At 40.7% G+C, this 21,435-nt stretch overlaps 1 long non-coding RNA gene across 1 annotated transcript in view; it reads left to right on the top strand.

Annotated features, from left to right (window-relative positions):
* Positions 1-3,941: 3,941 nt before the first annotated feature.
* The window catches only part of LOC137629662 (uncharacterized), a 33,296-nt gene continuing 15,802 nt past the window's right edge, over positions 3,942-21,435 (top strand). Inside the window, exon 1 of the long non-coding RNA XR_011041576.1 lies at positions 3,942-4,096. This is a non-coding gene — a long non-coding RNA (uncharacterized lncRNA). The remainder of the gene's footprint in view (positions 4,097-21,435) is intronic.

The raw sequence follows: 21,435 nt of genomic DNA, 5'->3' as shown, positions 1-21,435 counted from the left end.
CAAGGCACTTGATAAATACTCTCTCTATTGGCGGACCCTTGATGAGTGCAATTAATTGTGGTTTAGGGACAGACTCGCCGTCAACTTTAACTTCTCTGCGCTTTGCCCATATAAATAGGTCGTCAACTAAAACATCTTCTGGGTCCAAGTAAGTAGGGTAATCAAAAATAATTACCTTTGTACATGCACCATACAGTTCCTTTGGTTTTTCCATTACAATATTTTCAAAGCCACTTTTTGTTAAAAAACCAACAGCTACTTCATCCTTTACTGTAATATATGGGATGTTTCTCCCTTCCTTAAATAGAACCTCAAATTCCGGATAACACTTGGACAGCCGAACTGCCCAACGAACCTGATCATGGAAGCCCAAAACATTCCTCGGAAAATACAGCCGAGGCCTTTTAGCATTAATAACTTTACCATCTTTTTGATGATTCGTAGTAGAGCCTTCACCTAAAAACTTCTTTCGTTTATCATCAGACATCCCATTAGATACAACAACACTGCTCATTTTCCTTTTCTTCATTTTCTTGCTTTCAACTGTGATAAAAGGTTGGTCGTCATCGCTGCTACTAGACATATCTAAATCCATAATGATGTCCTCCCGAGCTCCTTCAAATACTTGAATGTTGCTGTTAATAGTATTAGCCATAAGCCATCTGTGAACGGTCAGATAACTTCAAAGTCCGTATAATTGTATAAACCTCAAAAAACAACTACAGCGGTGGGAACACGTCCTCTTCGCTCGAGAGTTGAGCCTTGAGTCGAATTCTTAAGTTACTCTTTGTTTTCTTAACTGCCCAAGTGGTTGTTTTACGGGACCGTGCCATTGAATTTTTTTTTCTATACCAAAGTTCACTCGAATATTTCTTATTTAGCATTGATTTTTTTAAGTCGTGTATATATTTGATTTCCATTGGAATATACAGCAGATTTAAAGCTGGTACTTTTAGAAAAAGAATTATTTGGAAATCATAGCTGCTGAATATTTTAAAATATACATATTGTTTCGTTTAGCGAGTTGTCTCCTGGTTTGATCAGCGACAATTCCATTGTAATCAAGGAAGGAAAAGTAATGAATTAAGGTTTACTGGTATTTTAACCCGATATCTTGTTCTGAGTGTATTTATCTCAATAACAATACCTAAGTAATAAAACTCCATATTATTATTATTATTATTATTATTATTTACTAAGCTACAACCCTAGTTGGAAAAGAAGGATGCTATAAGTCCAACATTGGGAAGCAATTACATTTTTGTGATCATTATTCTTTTACGTAACTTGGAATTAATTGCCGGGATGTTGATTTCCTTATGGTTAGAGAGACTTTAAATTAGGAACGGCGTTCTTATCGTTGAATTTGGTGATATTTCAGTTTCCACCATCTAAATCTAATTATTCTGGGTAAGTGAACGTCATTTACAAATGTCTTTTTATGACACTCAGTAGAGTGCAGACCTCCGCCGCGGCAGCTTATTTCAAGATCTTTTGCTTGACCTTAACATGTATTAATTGGCGTGGATTTCCATACACTCAAATATGAACCAAGTTGGAAGTCTCTATGATAACGATGTCCAAACTTATGGCTGGTTACGGGAATTGGACATTTTGCTTGGCCGTGACCTTGACCTTAGTCCTTGGCCATGCAACATTTTACCATTTCCAGCTTTTTACATAGGAGTTAATCCCTGCAAGTTTCATTATTCTACGATTAAAATTGTGGCCAGGAAACTGCTCACAAACAAACACATACAAGAGGTAAAACATAACCTCCCTCCAACTTCGTTGGCGGAGGTAATAAGATTAATGATTATACAGCGGTGTACGTTTCATATGTATACGAAACCTGATAAAGAAACAACATATAGTAAACACAGGTTAATTGCATATTACCCGTTGACTTCATTTTCCGCTCCAGCAATAATGGCTTCACCGAGAAACTTTATGCGTCACAGATATAATTATAGACGTGAGGACGAATCTTTGTCCCTTATTTATAATGAAATTTCGAAGTCTATGAATTTTTATATGGTTATTATATAATGACAATTCGTAGTAAAAGTTCTATGCAATACTCATTTCTTATGAAAGTTCAAGAAATTATAGCATACCAGTCAGGTACATATACGTATCTTTTTATGAAAAAACGATTGAAACCTACTATCCTACATTTGTTTAACTGGAGAATCTCTCTCTCTCTCTCTCTCTCTCTCTCTCTCTCTCTCTCTCTCTCTCTCTCTCTCTCACAATAATTGTTTAATCGCATCCCATAGTGGGTCCTGGTTAGCATTGAAATAGAATTTCATTAAAGTATGGGATCAGGAAAGCAGCCCTTAAGGTAAAGCATGAAAGTTAAGTCCACAATTTCATTTCGACACACCTTTGGGCCTGAATAAAGTATATATTATTAGTGAAAGTTTTTTCTTTATATTGCAGTTTAATTATGTTTTTTAAGTCATTCATTTAATGAATGTCATTCTAAACAAGATGTATGCATTTGATGTTTCTGTGTTCATGTTAAAGCACTTTAAAGTTTATAATAAATTGATTCTATTATAATGGATGCATAGGCCTATATCCCCATTGATCAGTAAAAAATATTAATGCTCTTAACGTTGAAAACTACTTTAAAATTGTAAGGAATAATGGTAAGGTGTCCACGTGGTTCAGAAACTCTCTCTCTCTCTCTCTCTCTCTCTCTCTCTCTCTCTCTCTCTCTCTCTCTCTCTCTCTCTCTCTCTCTCTCTCATATATATATATATATATATATATATATATATATATATATATATATATATATATATATATATATATTTAAATTTTCATTTGCGTTATATGAATAGTGGATAGCCAAAAACTGGAGATTTAATTGAAACAGGTTGTTGGATAAATGAATTCTGGTTACTGTTTGTGATTTTTTTTTACAAAGGGTGTTAATTTGTATAATTCGTCAAGGTTTTTTTTTTTTTTTTTCCGTAAAAATACCATCGAGTTCCTTCGCTTCCATGGTTCTATTGTCGAGGTTTATTGACCTGAAGTTGTCTTTTGATAATGAATGTTTATATTCTATTAGCTGTAGAATTTTTTTTTTTTTACGCAAAGTAAACCTTCTGGGCCCCTAACAAACAATTTTGTGTCTAAGAAATCATATTTGAATTGCAAGGATAAATTTAAAAGCAGAGTCTGAAGAGAAGTGTTTCCAGTCATTTTATCTGTAGCCTAGTTTTCTTATAAAATTGATAGCAATGTTTTACACAGGATTTCTTATTTCAAGACTTTTTGTTTACTATAAACTGGGGGAAAGTTCACCCACTCGATTAAGTTGCTAACTTTTCTTGTTATACCATTTAGTCCTGCATCAAATGTTCTTTGTTCAGACAGTTTCTTATATATATATATATATATATATATATATATATATATATATATATATATATATATATATATATATATATAAAATCTGTGTTCCTTTCTGGAATTTCACCAACAACAATCACGACATCAGAATCTTTTCCTTAAAATTATAATTAGATGTCATTCTACATAATTGAATCGCCTTCTATCAGGCTGTAGGTTAGACAAGGGTACCTTGCTTTTGCAAGAAATCGATAAATCTACAGATTAATCTCTGACCGTATTACATTCTTCAAGTGTAAATGTCTAATTTTGTCTTCGTGATGAAATTTAGTATTGAATAAATTTAGATGTAATACGGTCACTGTACTGTATATCCTAAAGTATTTACCACTTTCAATTACCGAAGTGTTTTGTAATTGTAGTTGAGGTACTTCGTTTTCCCTCAGCCAATCAGAAGTCATTATCCACGTCTATTCATAACAAAAGTTCTCTGACACCTGTGATTGGCTGGCTGAAAACTTGGAGACAGAAATAACCAGTAATAAGGAAGCTCAAAGCTGACTTATAAAATCGGCTCTATAAATATCAGTTTAGGTCACGAGGGTGTAGACGGCGCATCGAAAGTGTTCTTGTGGAAAACTACTTGCCTGAACAATGTTCACGGTGAAGGGTCGGGGAGTGTTGACTACAGAGAGAAAAGCCTTGGACCAAAGTTATTTTGAACGTCTGAAGGGTAAAGTCAATGTAATTTATTTGATTTTTGGGTGCAAATTTAAGAGTGGATTTTTCTGATAAATTGGCTATGTATTTATAATTTTCAACTGATTACTGTCCTTTTGAATTTTGCGAAGTTCCATTTAAGTCCTAAAGATGGCCCAGTTTCCTGTCTTTGGCTGGTTCATCGGAAGAACATTTTTTTGGTTGCATCAAGTGATTTACAAAAAAAAAAAAAAAAGTTAAGTTATTAAAATTGGTGCTGTTTTAATCAGTCTTTAAAACTGCGCTAGTTTACTATTCAATTGGCAAACTATCCTCGGTTAACCCCTTATTATAAGATGTCTGAACATTTAGGTTCGGATTAAAGGCACTACGTTTTAGTGCACGTGAGATTTGGGATAATACACGACTTCGTGATCGAATTTTTAGAAATAGTAGCAGATTGCGTAGTTAATCATTAGCTCAAGTAATATTCGGTGACCACTATTAATAGTTTTTCTCAAGTTTAATACTGCGCGTGTTAATTTTGAGCGAATAGTTTCTTGAAGGATTGCAGAATATTTTAGATGTAGTTTTTTGAATTTGATATTGGAGTATCGGTTTATTATCCCTTATACCAAAAATCGTAGCAACATTTATTGAAAGTGCATTAAACCGGTTTTGTCCGGTTGCAGTTTTGAAGCTTAGCATGATTATTAGGATTTCAAATAGAGATTTGGATTAAACTAATCCCCAAATGTTATTGGGTAGGACTACATATTGAAAAGCAATGTGAAGCTTTTTTTTTCTCGAATGATAGGCTACTGAGCATTTTTTCCAAATCGAACAGAATATAATTTCCTACGCCCATTGACGCAAAGGGCCTCTGTTAGATTTCGCCAGTCATCTCTTATCTTTAGCTTTTAATTCAATACTCATCCATTCATCTCCTCCTTCGATCTTCATAGTCCTCAGCCATTCAGGCCTGGGTCTTCCAACTCTGCTAGTACCTTGTGGAGTACAGATGAACGTTCGGCGAGGGCGAAGAACATGCCCAAACCATCTCCATCTACCCTTTATGATCTCATTCACATATGGCACTAGAGTAATCTTAGTTTCCTTTCTAATCCTGAAGTGCCATTTAACTCCTAAAATCCTTTTGAGGACTTTGTTCTCAAATCTACATCTATTGGAGATTTTCATTGTTATACCATGACTCATGCCCATAGAGTAACACCGATCTCACTAAACTGATAGTCTGATTTTTATGTAATTTCAGGCGATTTGATTTCCAAATTTTACCTAACTTAGCTATTGTCTATTTTTTTTTTCAAGTATTTCACTAAACTCTAATTCTAAAGACCCTGTATTGGAGATCATAGTTCCTAAATACACATATGCCATCAGAAAGGGATTTCCATATTTTACGCATTGCTGTACGTCTAAAGTGAAAATTTTGTCAGGCTAACTTTTACCTTTACTAAATCATGCTTGGTCATCGGCTTTTCACCAATCTTACTCTCCAGTCTCTTTAGAATAGGCATACTTTATTTTCATAACTAAAGTGTTATGCCTCTGTAATTATTCCAATCAGTCATCTCATTTTTTGGCTATTTTCACCAACACTCCTAACTCCTATTCATCAGGTTTTGCCTCATAAACACCACATTCTACAAAATCTTGTAAGTTGTCTGGGAGTCGCTTTATTTTCGGCCAGTATCATCTCGTCAGTTATTACATCATATCCCGATGCTTTCAATCAATTTAGTTTTTTTTTAGGAGAGTTTCAACTTCAAACCCATATAATTAATTCATGGATACATCAATGTCTTCATCAGCTTCAGGTATATCAAATTATTCCCATCATATCTCCTATTCATAACCTCACCAAAGCGTTCCATCCAACGTTGCCTTTCTTAATCTTCTGTTATAACAGGGCCCTCTCTTTTTGATGGTTATATGCTGTTTCTCCTTTGCCCCAGTCAAGATTTCATTAATTCTATGAGCAATTCTTAAACCATAGCCAGTTCCTGAATTCATAGCTTTGTCAGCTTATCTGCTTTACTGTCTAAATATTTTCACGCCATTCCTGGCTTTTCTTTTGACATCACTATCAATACGGGAATACTTAGCATACCCCACCTTGTAATTTTCATTACTTACTCGAAAACTTTCAACAATTGACTTCTCTAAAATATATTGAGCATTTTTTTTTCTAAAAGCAACGAGCAGGATTTTTTTTCAAGTCATAATTAAGATTTTGGTTATAGAATGGTGCAATGTTAGTTAGGATATTGAAACTTGCATAATTGAATAGATATTTGCAAATACAATATTTTGAATCTAATATACTGAAAGTAGAAACCTCTTGGTTACATTTTTATATATATAAAAACTTTTTGCTCCTGTTGTCATAGCACATGCCATTAAAGCGGGTAGTTCATAATAACGGGTAGTTCAGAAAAAAAGGTAGGTTCTTCTGCCATAAGTTACTTGTTCGAATAAAGGGCCTAATAGTGAAATATACAATATAATCATAGTTCATATTTTATTGATCATGTTAGTAGTAAAAGGTTAGCGTAGAAAGTGCTTGATATATTTAGTTTAATCTTTGGCAATGGAAGCTAAGTCCATGTTCCAACCGATGCTGGAGCGCGAAGTTAGAAACTCGCCCTTGCTTTAGTATGTATTCACCTAAGTTTTATAAGTGATAATTAACGAAATGTAGTCCTCTTGCCAGAACATAGCAGCGAGTTTGTTTGCAAGCGGATCGGGCATACGGTAAAGTAAAAACCAATTAAACATTAGCTGAATTAAGTAGAGGCATTTGTAATTACGATAATTGAACACTTACGAACGACTCCACAGAAAATGGGATGGAAACTTCCGTTTTCTATGCGTCCGAAAATCCTGGCAAAAAATAATGCTAGTGTTTTGGCAGTTTCATTAGTTACTCCATTTTGATTACGGTAACTTGTTCATTACACCATTCAATAATTTTATCCAGATTTGTTTTTCCAAATCATGAACATTTTTATTCCAAATCTTATTGAAGATTTTTTTCCGAATCATCTTGAAGATTTTTTTCCGAATCATCTTGAAGATTTTTTTCCGAATCATCTTGAAGATTTTTTTCCGAATCATCTTGAAGATTTTTTTCCGAATCATCTTGAAGATTTTTTTCCGAATCATCTTGAAGATTTTTTTCCGAATCATCTTGAAGATTTTTTTCCGAATCATCTTGAAGATTTTTTTCCGAATCATCTTGAAGATTTTTTTCCGAATCATCTTGAAGATTTTTTTCCGAATCATCTTGAAGATTTTTTTCCGAATCATCTTGAAGATTTTTTTCCGAATCATCTTGAAGATTTTTTTCCGAATCATCTTGAAGATTTTTTTCCGAATCATCTTGAAGATTTTTTTTCCGAATCATCTTGAAGATTTTTTTTCCGAATCTTGTTGAAGATTTTTTTCCGAATCTTGTTGAAGATTTTTTTCCGAATCTTGTTGAAGATTTTTTTCCGAATCTTGTTGAAGATTTTTTTCCGAATCTTGTTGAAGATTTTTTTCCGAATCTTGTTGAAGATTTTTTTCCGAATCTTGTTGAAGATTTTTTTCCGAATCTTGTTGAAGATTTTTTTCCGAATCTTGTTGAAGATTTTTTTCCGAATCTTGTTGAAGATTTTTTTCCGAATCTTGTTGAAGATTTTTTTCCGAATCTTGTTGAAGATTTTTTTCCGAATCTTGTTGAAGATTTTTTTCCGAATCTTGTTGAAGATTTTTTTCCGAATCTTGTTGAAGATTTTTTTCCGAATCTTGTTGAAGATTTTTTTCCGAATCTTGTTGAAGATTTTTTTCCGAATCTTGTTGAAGATTTTTTTCCGAATCTTGTTGAAGATTTTTTTCCGAATCTTGTTGAAGATTTTTTTCCGAATCTTGTTGAAGATTTTTTTCCGAATCTTGTTGAAGATTTTTTTCCGAATCTTGTTGAAGATTTTTTTCCGAATCTTGTTGAAGATTTTTTTCCGAATCTTGTTGAAGATTTTTTTCCGAATCTTGTTGAAGATTTTTTTCCGAATCTTGTTGAAGATTTTTTTCCGAATCTTGTTGAAGATTTTTTTCCGAATCTTGTTGAAGATTTTTTTCCGAATCTTGTTGAAGATTTTTTTCCGAATCTTGTTGAAGATTTTTTTCCGAATCTTGTTGAAGATTTTTTTCCGAATCTTGTTGAAGATTTTTTTCCGAATCTTGTTGAAGATTTTTTTCCGAATCTTGTTGAAGATTTTTTTCCGAATCTTGTTGAAGATTTTTTTCCGAATCTTGTTGAAGATTTTTTTCCGAATCTTGTTGAAGATTTTTTTCCGAATCTTGTTGAAGATTTTTTTCCGAATCTTGTTGAAGATTTTTTTCCGAATCTTGTTGAAGATTTTTTTCCGAATCTTGTTGAAGATTTTTTTCCGAATCTTGTTGAAGATTTTTTTCCGAATCTTGTTGAAGATTTTTTTCCGAATCTTGTTGAAGATTTTTTTCCGAATCTTGTTGAAGATTTTTTTCCGAATCTTGTTGAAGATTTTTTTCCGAATCTTGTTGAAGATTTTTTTCCGAATCTTGTTGAAGATTTTTTTCCGAATCTTGTTGAAGATTTTTTTCCGAATCTTGTTGAAGATTTTTTTCCGAATCTTGTTGAAGATTTTTTTCCGAATCTTGTTGAAGATTTTTTTCCGAATCTTGTTGAAGATTTTTTTCCGAATCTTGTTGAAGATTTTTTTCCGAATCTTGTTGAAGATTTTTTTCCGAATCTTGTTGAAGATTTTTTTCCGAATCTTGTTGAAGATTTTTTTCCGAATCTTGTTGAAGATTTTTTTCCGAATCTTGTTGAAGATTTTTTTCCGAATCTTGTTGAAGATTTTTTTCCGAATCTTGTTGAAGATTTTTTTCCGAATCTTGTTGAAGATTTTTTTCCGAATCTTGTTGAAGATTTTTTTCCGAATCTTGTTGAAGATTTTTTTCCGAATCTTGTTGAAGATTTTTTTCCGAATCTTGTTGAAGATTTTTTTCCGAATCTTGTTGAAGATTTTTTTCCGAATCTTGTTGAAGATTTTTTTCCGAATCTTGTTGAAGATTTTTTTCCGAATCTTGTTGAAGATTTTTTTCCGAATCTTGTTGAAGATTTTTTTCCGAATCTTGTTGAAGATTTTTTTCCGAATCTTGTTGAAGATTTTTTTCCGAATCTTGTTGAAGATTTTTTTCCGAATCTTGTTGAAGATTTTTTTCCGAATCTTGTTGAAGATTTTTTTCCGAATCTTGTTGAAGATTTTTTTCCGAATCTTGTTGAAGATTTTTTTCCGAATCTTGTTGAAGATTTTTTTCCGAATCTTGTTGAAGATTTTTTTCCGAATCTTGTTGAAGATTTTTTTCCGAATCTTGTTGAAGATTTTTTTCCGAATCTTGTTGAAGATTTTTTTCCGAATCTTGTTGAAGATTTTTTTCCGAATCTTGTTGAAGATTTTTTTCCGAATCTTGAAGATTTTTTTCCGAATCTTGTTGAAGATTTTTTTCCGAATCTTGTTGAAGATTTTTTTCCGAATCTTGTTGAAGATTTTTTTCCGAATCTTGTTGAAGATTTTTTTCCAAATCTTGTTGTTTTTCCAAATCTTGTTGTTTTTCCAAATCTTGTTGTTTTTCCAAATCTTGTTGTTTTTCCAAATCTTGTTGTTTTTCCAAATCTTATTGAAGATTTTTTTCCGAATCTTGTTGAAGATTTTTTTCCGAATCTTGTTGAAGATTTTTTCCGAATCTTGTTGAAGATTTTTTTCCCGAATCTTGTTGAAGATTTTTTTCCCGAATCTTGTTGAAGATTTTTTTCCCGAATCTTGTTGAAGATTTTTTTCCCGAATCTTGTTGAAGATTTTTTTCCCGAATCTTGTTGAAGATTTTTTTCCCGAATCTTGTTGAAGATTTTTTTCCCGAATCTTGTTGAAGATTTTTTTCCCGAATCTTGTTGAAGATTTTTTTCCCGAATCTTGTTGAAGATTTTTTTCCCGAATCTTGTTGAAGATTTTTTTCCCGAATCTTGTTGAAGATTTTTTTCCCGAATCTTGTTGAAGATTTTTTTCCCGAATCTTGTTGAAGATTTTTTTCCCGAATCTTGTTGAAGATTTTTTTCCCGAATCTTGTTGAAGATTTTTTTCCCGAATCTTGTTGAAGATTTTTTTCCCGAATCTTGTTGAAGATTTTTTTCCCGAATCTTGTTGAAGATTTTTTTCCCGAATCTTGTTGAAGATTTTTTTCCCGAATCTTGTTGAAGATTTTTTTCCCGAATCTTGTTGAAGATTTTTTTCCCGAATCTTGTTGAAGATTTTTTTCCCGAATCTTGTTGAAGATTTTTTTCCCGAATCTTGTTGAAGATTTTTTTCCCGAATCTTGTTGAAGATTTTTTTCCCGAATCTTGTTGAAGATTTTTTTCCCGAATCTTGTTGAAGATTTTTTTCCCGAATCTTGTTGAAGATTTTTTTCCCGAATCTTGTTGAAGATTTTTTTCCCGAATCTTGTTGAAGATTTTTTTTCCGAATCTTGTTGAAGATTTTTTTTCCGAATCTTGTTGAAGATTTTTTTTCCGAATCTTGTTGAAGATTTTTTTTCCGAATCTTGTTGAAGATTTTTTTCCGAATCTTGTTGAAGATTTTTTTCCGAATCTTGTTGAAGATTTTTTTCCGAATCTTGTTGAAGATTTTTTTCCGAATCTTGTTGAAGATTTTTTTCCGAATCTTGTTGTTTTTCCAAATCTTATTGAAGATTTTTTTCCAAACCTTAGATTTTTTTCCAAATCGTATTTAAGTTTTTTTCAAATTCGTAATGAACAGATTTTTTCCAAATAGTCTTGAACAGATTTTTTCCAAATCGTCTTGAACAGATTTTTTCCAAATCGTCTTGAACAGATTTTTTCCAAATCGTCTTGAACAGATTGTTTTCCAAATCGTCTTGAACAGATTGTTTTCCAAATCGCCTTGAACAGATTGTTTTCCAAATCGTCTTGAACAGATTGTTTTCCAAATCGTCTTGAACAGATTGTTTTCCAAATCGTCTTGAACAGATTGTTTTCCAAATCGTCTTGAACAGATTGTTTTCCAAATCGTCTTGAACAGATTGTTTTCCAAATCGTCTTGAACAGATTGTTTTCCAAATCGTCTTGAACAGATTGTTTTCCAAATCGTCTTGAACAGATTGTTTTCCAAATCGTCTTGAACAGATTGTTTTCCAAATCGTCTTGAACAGATTGTTTTCCAAATCGTCTTGAACAGATTGTTTTCCAAATCGTCTTGAACAGATTGTTTTCTCCAAATCGTCTTGAACAGATTGTTTTCTCCAAATCGTCTTGAACAGATTGTTTTCTCCAAATCGTCTTGAACAGATTGTTTTCTCCAAATCGTCTTGAACAGATTGTTTTCTCCAAATCGTCTTGAAGAGATTGTTTTCTCCAAATCGTCTTGAAGAGATTGTTTTCTCCAAATCGTCTTGAAGAGATTGTTTTCTCCAAATCGTCTTGAAGAGATTGTTTTCTCCAAATCGTCTTGAAGAGATTGTTTTCTCCAAATCGTCTTGAAGAGATTGTTTTCTCCAAATCGTCTTGAAGAGATTGTTTTCTCCAAATCGTCTTGAAGAGATTGTTTTCTCCAAATCGTCTTGAAGAGATTGTTTTCTCCAAATCGTCTTGAAGAGATTGTTTTCTCCAAATCGTCTTGAAGAGATTGTTTTCTCCAAATCGTCTTGAAGAGATTGTTTTCTCCAAATCGTCTTGAAGAGATTGTTTTCTCCAAATCGTCTTGAAGAGATTGTTTTCTCCAAATCGTCTTGAAGAGATTGTTTTCTCCAAATCGTCTTGAAGAGATTGTTTTCTCCAAATCGTCTTGAAGAGATTGTTTTCTCCAAATCGTCTTGAAGAGATTGTTTTCTCCAAATCGTCTTGAAGAGATTGTTTTCTCCAAATCGTCTTGAAGAGATTGTTTTCTCCAAATCGTCTTGAAGAGATTGTTTTCTCCAAATCGTCTTGAAGAGATTGTTTTCTCCAAATCGTCTTGAAGAGATTGTTTTCTCCAAATCGTCTTGAAGAGATTGTTTTCTCCAAATCGTCTTGAAGGGATTGTTTTCTCCAAATCGTCTTGAAGGGATTGTTTTCTCCAAATCGTCTTGAAGGGATTGTTTTCTCCAAATCGTCTTGAAGGGATTGTTTTCTCCAAATCGTCTTGAAGGGATTGTTTTCTCCAAATCGTCTTGAAGGGATTGTTTTCTCCAAATCGTCTTGAAGGGATTGTTTTCTCCAAATCGTCTTGAAGGGATTGTTTTCTCCAAATCGTCTTGAAGGGATTGTTTTCTCCAAATCGTCTTGAAGGGATTGTTTTCTCCAAATCGTCTTGAAGGGATTGTTTTCTCCAAATCGTCTTGAAGGGATTGTTTTCTCCAAATCGTCTTGAAGGGATTGTTTTCTCCAAATCGTCTTGAAGGGATTGTTTTCTCCAAATCGTCTTGAAGGGATTGTTTTCTCCAAATCGTCTTGAAGGGATTGTTTTCTCCAAATCGTCTTGAAGGGATTGTTTTCTCCAAATCGTGTTGAAGGGATTGTTTTCTCCAAATCGTGTTGAAGGGATCTTTCTTTCTCTCCAAACCGTCTTGAAGGGATCTTTCTTTCTCTCCAAACCGTCTTGAAGGGATCTTTCTTTCTCTCCAAACCGTCTTGAAGGGATCTTTCTTTCTCTCCAAACCGTCTTGAAGGGATCTTTCTTTCTCTCCAAACCGTCTTGAAGGGATCTTTCTTTCTCTCCAAACCGTCTTGAAGGGATCTTTCTTTCTCTCCAAACCGTCTTGAAGGGATCTTTCTTTCTCTCCAAACCGTCTTGAAGGGATCTTTCTTTCTCTCCAAACCGTCTTGAAGGGATCTTTCTTTCTCTCCAAACCGTCTTGAAGGGATCTTTCTTTCTCTCCAAACCGTCTTGAAGGGATCTTTCTTTCTCTCCAAACCGTCTTGAAGGGATCTTTCTTTCTCTCCAAACCGTCTTGAAGGGATCTTTCTTTCTCTCCAAACCGTCTTGAACGGATCTTTCTTTCTCCAAACCGTCTTGAACGGATCTTTCTTTCTCCAAACAGTCTTGAACGGATCTTTTTTTCTCCAAACAGTCTTGAACGGATCTTTTTTTTTCCAAATCGTCTTGAACAGATCTTTTTCCAAAATGTAAGGATTTTTCTTATGGATAGATAGGCAAATGAACCCTGACAAAATACAACAATGTCGTGATTATAGCAAGAATCCAACATATCAATTCTATCAGTTATAAACAAGTAAAACAGGTTATAGAAAAGGTAGTTAGCGACGCCGGAGACAAAGAAAGGGGGTTATTGGAAGGATAGGCTGGGGTAAAGACAGAGGGAGGGAAGGAGAGGAGAGAACTGGGGGAGTTTAGGTATTCAAATTCCTTTTGCTTCTTAATAGATTAATTTGGCTTAGGCTTTATTAGGACAAGAGTAAAAACCTTAATTAACTGGATATTGAAAATGCATTATAGTATCAAAAATTAGTGATCTAGAGTGCTGTGTGAAAATACCATTCTGATCAATTAGTATGGGAGAAAAACATGCTATTTTTGGCCAGAAATGCATAGTAGCCTTTTAGCCTAAACACACTATTCATTGGTGCATGACTGTTTGAGACCTTTTCCATCCTTTCTACATGGAGCATCAGGTTTTGATAGAGATGTTTTATTCTGTGAGGGCTCTGCAGTTCTGTGTGAGGGGACCTGATGCCTCAGGCCTGATTTCTAGGAACACACGCTCTTTCTGAATTTTGACTCTGTTCAATATATGCCTTAACTATAATTTGTACCACCTAGAATTAGCTCATGATGCCCTAACCCTCAAGAGCGATCCTTCAGTTGGCCAAGTGTTGAAGGCTAGGGTTTGGAAACGTCAGACCATCTTCATGACCTTTTACCTACGGACTACACCCGTAAGGACTTAGACACCTTTGTAATTGGTCCTTCAGTGGCTGCTAGAGTAGTTGTGTAGCCAATTCAGCTCCCACACAGGACAGGAAGCATTTAGATGAGTCTTGATTCCAATATTAGAAGGACTGGCTCTTAATATTTTGTACCCTCTTTGGAGGCAAAGCTGTTGAAAATTTTACAGTACTGTATCTGACTTTATGATGCTCAGTTACTTCTGAGCTTCATTTTTTAATTCAAAGAATTTTCCATCATTACCTGAGGAGGAGGAGGATGGTGGAATTTATATCAGCTCACTGATCATCATATGAAATGCTTGATATTCCGGGGAGAAGGGATTCCTCAGTAGACCACAGAAATAATTTTGGACAAGCCAGGTCCTATCAATCTACGTATCTCTCTAATGGACAGATAGGAGGGTGCTGGAGTCATTTCATTCGCTCCATTATGGGACCAGGTAGATATTTTCAGAGAACCACCAACCAGTTGTGTTCTAGGGGGACTTCAAACTCACCTAGCTGTTAATCTCCCTATTTAAAGGACATTTTTATATGCGTAGAACAAATACAACTTTAAAAGTAAGTTGTTCCGTTACTGAAATACAAACCACGCTAGTTAATATGGGTAATTACTTTTGGCGTAGCTGAAATGACAAGCCATTAGATTTTTAAAGAGGGTTTGCGACCCCACCGCTAGGTAGCGGGGGTTAGGGAGGGGTAGCTTGCTAACCCCCCCCCCCCCACACACACACACACACCCCTGTGATTTAGCCCACTTTGCTATAGGCTCGGGTGGCAGTCGGACGTGTCCGCTTTCGCCCTCGCTTTTGTTGATCAGCCATTATTAATCTTTCTTTGCTTTTTCTTTTTACAGAGTGTACGTGAAGTTGGCCTCTGCTATGTGTAAGTGTCCTGGTTTACCTGACCGCCTTTGTGGCACATTTGTCGGCGGTCGACACGGATCCCCACCTCTTGTGTCCATATTGTAGGGGCCAGCTGTGTGATAGTTGATGTATGTGGTGAGTGTAGGGAGTGGTCTACCTCCCAGTGGGAGAGGTTTTCTCGGCGCCGGAAGAAGTCTAAATGGGATATTTCTCCTTCAGAGGTTTCTTTGAAAAGAGAAAATCCCAAGGACTCTTCTTCCGTGGCCCAAACCTCCTCCGAAGCTCCCACTTGATCGGTTTTTCCCGAGAAGCCGTTGAGTGGTAGCGTAAACCGTAGTTCTGTTGACCGATCCCGGGGTGTGGAAGAGGGAGATGCCTCCCATAGCGAGGCAGCTCCTCCTCCTCCCCCGGAGAAGGATATTTCTATGCCTGTAACTAAGTGATTTATTACTGCTTTGGGCTTGCTTGGGGCTTCAGGGTTCACCCTCCAAGGAAGCACTGTTTGACATGATCAAATTGGGAGCAGCTGTCAAACAGTCGCCGACGGTAGCAGAGATTGATCCTGTCTATCGTCGACGTTGTTGTGGCAGAAGCTTCCGATGAGTTGTCTCAAACCTCTGCTCCTGATGTTGCTGTGGTAGCTGAAGGCTTAGCTCCCCCCTCCGAACATCCTTCGAGGGAGGAACTAAGTCCTACGGTCTCTCCTGCCGGTAATTCTCCCCCTCTGGGGAGTTCACTCCTAGAGACTCCTCTTCGGAGGACTGCTGATGGTCAGCCCGCTGACCCCACGACCCCCAGGGGGCATATAAGGTGTAAAACTCGCCTTCCCCTTCGCCGTAGAGGTCTTCCTTCACCTCACAAGGGTGTTAGGAGGCGCCTCTTCAGCTCATCTCCGCAGTCCTCCGCAGAACCACCTCGCCGTCGTTCGCCGACCCTGCCACCTACCTCCTTGGATCTCTCCGGAGATCGTTCGCGATCTCCTTCGGTGGAAGGTCGTCCTTACACAGGACACGCCGACCTTCCACCCTCCAGACCTGCTGACCTTCCGTCACTGTTCCTGGCTGCCGATGCGCTGTGGGCGCCTTCTCACCCTGTTGTTAAACAGACAACGGTCCCTTCGAGGCATAAAGGGCACGAGCACAAATTTGTGTCTGTCCCTTAAGCGCCAGGTACACCCTGCGTGCCAATGACCTGCAGCAGATGTTCCTGTCTTAGCGCGCCAGCGCTCAACTGCGCGCGTGCGCGCACCTGCTGTTGCTCTTGTCATTACGTGCCAGGGTTCCCCTGCGTTCCCACGACCGCCAGCGCGCACCTGCAATAGCGCGCCAGCACTCACCATTGGTTCCTGTTATAGCGCGCCAACGCTCACCTGCGCGTCAGCGCACTAAAAGGGAGGTTCCCGAGATAACGCACAGCCGCTCACCGGACCTCCAGTGCCTCAACGCGCCACTGCGCACAAGCGCGCTCCTGCTGTTGTTCCTGATATAGCGCGCCACCGCTCACCTGTGCACCAGCGCACAGCCCTGGAATCTCCTGAGATAGCTCACAGGCGCTCACCAGGACTCCAGCGCTCTCCAGACCGACAGCGCACTTCTGTGCGCCCGCATCCTGATGCGCGCCCACGATCTCCTGCGCTCCAGGCACGCCCCCGATCTTCGGATCTGGGTGTAGTGACATCTTCTCCTGCTCGCCAGCACTCACCTGTGCGCCATCGCGCTCATTCTCCATCGCGTGCCCACGAGGTTGCGCAAGCGCACCCTGCTCTCCCACTGCTTCAGCCAGATATGCGTGCCGCGCGCTAGAGGTATTTCTCCTGCGCGCGCCCAACGTTATCGCCCTCAGGGGTCTTCGGCAGGATCCTGCGCGAACAATCGCCCTCACGCGCATGAGCGCTTATCCAGCCTTCTACGCGCCACCTGTCATCGCCTGTCCATGCCGCCTACGCGCCATCGTTCGCCCACGTGCGACCCAGGGCAGGGCCCATTGCGCGATCCCACACGTGAGGCCGCAGGACATCGCACGGCCAGGTCATAGTCGTCTCGTTCCTCACCCTGCATGCGCAGAACAGCGCGCTCACCGGAGGAGGGGAGGTTTCCGGATAGGTCCAAGGACACTTCTGTTAAAGCATCTTTTCAGGCGAACCCTCGTTTGGTAACTCCTCCTAGGGATCGAACGATCCCCTTCCCTCCAGAGGGAGTGTCTGACGGCGTGTCAGTCAGCAACCCTGGTTTGGTACCATCGTCAGAGCTTTCTTGCAGGCTTTTAAGCCTGTATTCTCTGAACTTGGTCACAAATCAGTGGCAGCTTCGTCTCCCCTGAAGAGGAAGAGAGGAGTTTCTACCGTGGTAACTTCTCCAAGGGCGAAACTGACTCCTCGGAAGTTCTTGAAGGCTTCTCTCTCCCCCCCCCAGACTTTCTCTCCCTCCCCTGTGGACGAGGATTTCCCGTCCTCTGGGGAGTCGGGTGAGGCGGGTCGTTCCCCCATCGCACCAATGGGGGAAACCCCACCTTGCCCCGAGAACTCTTCTCTGGTAGGGGTTGAGAAGAGCCTTCCACAATCACTGCTGGAGTCCTGTATCCCTCCCAGGAGGTAGTCGAAGGACTCTTAAGACTTTGCCAGTGTCTTCATCAAGGATTAGACAGGAGCCAGCCAAACCCTCAGAGAACGTCCACGAGTCCCCCCAGGAAGAGCCTCTGGCGACAGGAGACTTTGCTGCCAGACCTTCAGGAGGAGAGCTGCAGGAGTCAGAGCATACGTTCTGGCAAGTTCTGACCCTCATGAGGAATCTCAATGAGTTTCTGGATCCAGAGATTCCCCCTCGTGAGGGCAAGTACATGGTCTTGGACAGTGTCTACAGTACTCAAAAACCCTCGAGGGCCAGTGCGGCTTCGCCCTAGTCACAGGGGGTTAAGAGTGCCAGAGACAAGGTCGAAGGCCAGCTCTCTGAGCTTGCTTCCTCCAGCTGATCCAGCACCGGTAACAAGCTTCTCCCGCCTCCTCGCGTCCATCAGAGGAGGTACTTTGAGATCTTGGAGGAGACTTGTTTAGCTCTTCCTTTGCACCACTCTGGAAGAGCTTACCGGGGGAGTACCTCTAGAGAGACTCCAACCCAGCATGTCTCGTATTCGGCAACGGAGATCCTGAGCCAGGAAAAGGTAGCGAAGTGTGCCATGCTGGCAACTTCGTGGCTGGACATCTGGCTAGGGTCTCTGGGCATCCTGGTGCGGTCTGAGGACTTGTCCAAAGAAAGCACCAGGAAGGCCTTGGAGACCTTTTTGCTCTCGGGCACGCGTACCATAGTTTCTAGCCCACCAAGTCTCAAGCTTGTGGGCTAAGACTATCTTGAAACGTCGGGATGCAGTGTCTGAGAGATTCCACCAAAAGGTCCCCAGTACAGACGTTAGCAGGCTCAGACATTCTTCTGTCCTCGGTAAGAACTTGTTTGAGCCTAAGGACGGGGAGCAGGGTGCCGAGAAGTGGAGGAAGTCCAACCAGGACTCCCTTCTCCATAGGGCCCTAACATCGAGGCCCTACAAACCTCCAGCAACCACGTCCTGTCAAGAGTACGAAGAAGGCAGCTGCAGCAAAGACAAAGGTGTCTAAGCCCTTTCCTGTCAAGGACAAGAAAGGCAAAAAGTCCTCTAGGGGAGGAAAGAATCCTAGAGGGAGCGGGCGGGGCCGCAAACGCTAGGATTGGCAGTCCCCCTGCATGTCCACCTGTGGGGGGGATGCCTACAAAGTTGCGCAAGGAGGTGGCAGCAACTCTGGGCCGATTCCTGGACGATTTCCGTAATCAGTCGGGGATATCGCGTCCCATTCACGACATCTTTACCTCCCCCTGACAGCGGATCCAGTGTCGTTGAGCTCCCTTGCCATGGGATTAGCAAGGGGGCAAGCCCTTCGGGCAGAAGTCGAGACCATGTTGAAGGAGGACGCTCTCCAAGAGGTAGTCGACGGGTCCCCAGGCTTCTTCAGTTGACTTTCTTGTAAAGAAGGCGTCTGGAGGCTGGAGACCATTCATCGACCTATCATCCCTGAACAGGTTTGTCAAGCAGACCCCGTTCAGCATGGAGACGGCACACACGGTCAGACTTGCAGTGAGACTGCAAGACTTCATGTGCACACTGGACCTGAAGGACGCGTACTTCCAGATCCCAGTCCATCCATCTTCGAGGAAGTACTTAAGATTCTGCTTGGACAACAAGATCTACCAGTTCAAGGTGCTGTGTTTCGGTCTCTCCACAGCTCCGCAGGTGTTCACCAGTGTTTTCACCCTAATATCTTCGTGGGCTCACAGGATCAGCATCCGTCTCCTCCGTTACCTGGACGACTGGCTGATCCTAGCAGACTCGGAGGCAGCCCTTCTTGGTCACCGAGACAAACTTCTGGGACTTTGCCAAGATCTATGAATCATGGTAAATCTCGAAGTCCTCTCAGCTGCCCACTCAGACTGGTATACCTAGGCATGATCATAGACACCAATCTCCACAAAGCCTTCCCATCAGACGACAGGATAGCAAGGCTGAGGAGGGTCGCGAGGCCTTTCCTCAGACGAGAACTTCCAGCCCAATCGTGGTTATGTCTCCTCGGTCACCTCTCATCCCTGGCCCGTCTAGTTCCTAATGGTCTCCTCAGAATGCAGAATGAAATCTCTCCAGTGGAATCAAGGTCACGATTCCCCAGACATTATGATCCCTATGGGTTCTGCGGAACAGACGGACCTTCAGTGGTGGGTGGCAGACGAGAACCTATGAAAGGGAGTGGATCTTCTCGTCCTCCCCCCGGATTTGTTGTAGTTTTCGGACGCCTCAAAGAAAGGGTGGGGGGCTCACGTTCTGAACCACAGGACCTCAGGCCTCTCCACATAAACCTGCTAGAGATGAAGGCTGTATTCCTGGCCCTTCAACAGTTCCAACAATACCTGGCGGGCCACTCTGTGGTGGTGGTGATGAGCGACAACACCACAGTAGTGGCTTATATCAACAAGCAGGGAGGTACCTTTTCAGAACAGCTATCCCATCTCGCAGTAGAGATACTGAGATGGACCAAAGTCCACTCGATCGCACTTTCGGCTCGCTTCATTCCGGGCAAGAGGAATGTGCTCGCCGACAGTCTGAGCAGAGCGACACAGTGAGTACCAAGTGGTCTTTGGATCGTCAAGTAGCCAACAAAGTCCTGACTTGTGTGGGGTTCCCCGACTGTGGATCTGTTCGCTACAGCGTTGAACTTCAAATTTCCGCTGTACTGCTCCCCAGTCCCGGATTCGAAGGCGCTCTGGCAAGATGCCTTCCAAAAACGGTGGGACAACATCGATGTCTATGCCTTTCCCCCCTTCTGTCTGATGAGGAAGGTGCTCAACAAGACCAGAATATCGGTCACTCTCGGTGACCCTAATAGCTCCGCTATGGCATCACGCAGAATGGTTTCCCTACCTTCTGCAACTCCTGACGGAGTTAACGAGGGAACTCCCTCCACGACATGAGCTACTCAAACAACCACACGCTAACATCTTTCACAAAGCCGTAGCTTCGCTTCGACTTCACGCCTGGAGACTATCCAGCATCTCCTCGCTGAGAGAGGATTTTCGCAGCAAATTGCGAACAGGATGTCTGGGCACCTGCGAAGGTCTTCTGCAGGGGTCTACCAGGCGAAGTGGCGAGTCTTCTGTGGTTGGTGTCGTGGAAGGGGTGTATCTCCACTCGATGCCACTATTCCAGCAATAGCGGAGTTCTTCGTGTATTCGCGGAAAGAAATGCGCCTTTCAGTTTCGGCGGTGAAAGGCTATCGCTCAGCCTCAAGTCTAGCCTTCAGGCTCAAAGGAGTGGACATTTCTTCCTCGCTGGAACTTTCCCTACTCACACGGCGTTATGAACTTACCTGCCCTCAGTCGGAAGCAAGACCACCTCCATGGAACGTGGTTAGAGTTGTCAGGTCTCTTAAGAGACCTTCCTTCGAACCATTATGCCCGGCTTCAGATCGCCACCTTACTTGGAAGGCTGTGTTCCTGCTAGCTTTGGCCTCTGCCAAGTACGTCAGCGAACTTCATGGTCTCTCACATGACATCGCCCATTCAGGGGATGGGGGGAGGTAACGTTCAGGTTCGTCCCTGAGTTTGTTGCCAAGACTCAGAATCCGGGAGTGCCGGACCCTCGGTTCGACACTTTCCAGGTTTCGAGTCTTTGTTCTGTAACAGATGACCCAGACCATCTCCTACTGTGCCCAGTAAGGAGTCTGAGGCTATATCTTAAGACAACGGCTGCAGTTCGTCCGCAAGTGCAAGCTTTGTTTGTGAGCACTGGGAAAATGAAGAGGAGGGTCACCAAGAATACCATCTTGGCCTGGATTCATAAGGTGATCCACCTATCCTTGAATCCTGACCCTCCTCCGTCACGTCGCCCTAGAGCACATGATGTCAGGGGCGTAGCTACGTCCCTTGCCTTCAAGAAGAACTTCTCAGGGACACAAGTCCTGCAAGCAGGGGTGTGGAAGCGTCAGACGAC

This window comes from Palaemon carinicauda, chromosome 37, assembly GCF_036898095.1.
Source record: "Palaemon carinicauda isolate YSFRI2023 chromosome 37, ASM3689809v2, whole genome shotgun sequence".
Lineage (NCBI taxonomy): Eukaryota > Metazoa > Arthropoda > Malacostraca > Decapoda > Palaemonidae > Palaemon > Palaemon carinicauda.
This window is presented reverse-complemented; position numbering and strand designations above follow the sequence as displayed.